The sequence below is a fragment of the Corvus brachyrhynchos genome, unplaced genomic scaffold (genome assembly GCF_000691975.1).
Source record: "Corvus brachyrhynchos isolate BGI_N302 unplaced genomic scaffold, ASM69197v1 scaffold281, whole genome shotgun sequence".
NCBI classification, from domain to species: Eukaryota; Metazoa; Chordata; class Aves; order Passeriformes; family Corvidae; genus Corvus; species Corvus brachyrhynchos.
In genome coordinates, this window is record NW_008236509.1 from 501,024 (window position 1) to 503,346 (window position 2,323).

A 2,323-nucleotide genomic window follows, 5' to 3' on the forward strand; every position below is an offset into this window, starting at 1 on the left:
CCGCTCTCTGTCCCCAGGTGGCAGCGCAGCCGCAGAGGACACTGGTTCGGAGGACACCGGCCCCTGGGTCACGGTTCGAGGCAGCGAGAGAACCGAGAGAAAAGTCGGCTTAGAGCGCTTTTTATTTCCTTCACGCCGATCATCTTTTCTTGTGTTTTCAGGCACTTGATTGCTTCATCCCTATATAGAAGCGCTGTGTCATTATTTTCAAAACCTACAGATCTCTATTCCGGGTTCCTTATATTCAGGTACAGAAGATAGTAGATAGAGGGTGTATTTTGAAATGAATTTAGATATAAATTAGTGTTATTTGTCAATATATGTAAAAATGAAAACCCTGACAGGTTTTAGTATCCTACATACACCCCCTCCCTGTGAGTTTTCTGGCATTTTTGGGCTCCTCTGGGGGAAGGCACCCAGGATGGCCCCCGTCATTCCTCACTCACCTGCTCCTCCACCGCATCGTGGCTCTCCCAGGACATTGGGGTGCCCCAAATGACATCAGAGCCCCTGAGCCTCCACCCCATCCCCCAGCCTTTTTTCCCTCACCCCCAAAGACGGGACAAAACGAGTCAAACTGCCCTGGACAGCAGCGCGTCGCTTTAATAAAGCCATTTACATGTGTACATCCCCCCCCAAAAGGGGCTCTGCTGGCACAATAAAGGGGGACAGCCCCCAGAAGGGCTAAAGTTCCTCCCCAGCTCCGGTGTCGCGGGCTGCTGGCTGCGTGTCCCTCGATGGTGCCGTGGCTCCCGCTCAGGCTCCACTCCGTTCCTGCGCTGGGGGCAGTGGCAGGAGTTGTCTCATCCCTTCCCTACGGCGCTGCTGCTGCCCCTGGGAGGCTGGAGCACCGGGATCCCAATCTGCGCTCACGGACCCATCGAGCGGTGGGGTGGGAGCACCAGGGAAAGACGAGGAGAGGCAGAAAGAGGGAGTGGGAGCAGAGGGGACACAGGAAGAAAAGGAAGAACAGGGTGCAGGATGGAATTGAGAAAAAACCATCGGGCATGGGCAGCACGACAGAGAGGGATTAAAAAAGAATAGGGACAGGAAACGGGACAGGAGGATCCAGTGAGAAACAATGGCACAGGGAGCAAGACAGAGCAACAGAGAATAAAAAGGAACATGAATGAGGCACGGCAAAGGACAGAGAAAAAGAATGGTAAACACACAGGAAGGACAGAGGGATACCGAGATAAAGAGGGAAACAAGGACAGAGAAAGGAAATGACCACGGCAGGTGGGTGTGGGGGGAAGACGGGCAAGGTGTAGCAGAGGGATGGAGAAAGAGGGGGATGGGCAGCAGGACAGAGGGTTATCAAGAGAAGGATGCAATGAGGGAGAAGGACTGAGCAGCAGATACAGACAGGTACAGGCAAAAAGGACAGTGAGAGGGACAAAGAAATACAGTCACAGTGCAGGGCAAAGGAAAAAGGAGAGGAAGAAAGAAGGAAAGATAAAGATGCGGGCAGGGAGTGAGACAGAGAGACAAAAAATAGGACAGAGAACAGGAAGAGGGACTGACCAATATTTATTAAATAAATATTGAGGATTTATTTCTTAAAAGAAAAACAAAAACAAGAGAGAGTACCGTACTGAAAGGGAATGGGATGGGGAGCACTCCGGACAAGAAAGGAACACAAAAGACACACTGGACAGAGAGACGGACTGGAAAGTTGGATAGAAGGCTGAAAGAAAAACAGGAACAAACCCCAGGACTTACTAGAGAGTGTGGCTGATGAACGTGTCAGTAGACCGCCAGCTCGAACAGAACCACTTACTGTCACGGCTCCGCCTGGGACTCATTAATTAGCATCTGTCTCTTGGCAGGGCCATAAACCCCCTGCTAAAACAGGAGGTGAAAGCTGATGGATGATGTGCACCTGGTTTGGTGCTGCTCAGCCCTAATCCCAGCCCGTGCCGCCAGTGAACACCCTGATCTCCGAACCTTTTCTCAGGGAAATTTCACCTTTATCCGTTCTCTTCCCCTCCCGGTGTCACAGTGTTCTGGGAATGAACATGATGAGAGGCTTCTCTGTTGCAGGTTCTTTGGAAATCCTACACTGACTTTGAGATTGAGCAAGAAGAGCATGAGAAAACCGGGAAAAGCGTGTGGCTCAGTTAAGGAGCATACCAACAAAGCCCACAGACAAAAAGCTTGGGGTGTCGCGGTTGGTTTTTTTTCCATTCTTCCTTTCAGTGACTTTTGCAAGCAAACTCTGAAGCTCAGAAGCCACACGTGTCCCCCAGCGCCGCTTGCCGGGACTCGCTCCAGGCTGGCGCCGTTCCACGGTGCGGGGGGACCGGGAAGGCCACGGGAGCCA

At 51.9% G+C, this 2,323-nt stretch overlaps 1 long non-coding RNA gene across 2 annotated transcripts; it reads right to left on the minus strand.

Annotated features, from left to right (window-relative positions):
- Positions 1-572: 572 nt before the first annotated feature.
- LOC108444707 lies at positions 573-2,317 on the minus strand. Of its 2 annotated transcripts, none has more exons than XR_001859344.1 (2): positions 1,948-2,317; positions 573-1,842 (listed from the first exon to the last, which is right to left on the minus strand). It is a non-coding gene; the product is annotated as an uncharacterized LOC108444707 (long non-coding RNA). The 2 variants fall into 2 exon arrangements; XR_001859343.1 differs by having other exon boundaries at positions 573-1,845.
- Positions 2,318-2,323: the final 6 nt, after the last annotated feature.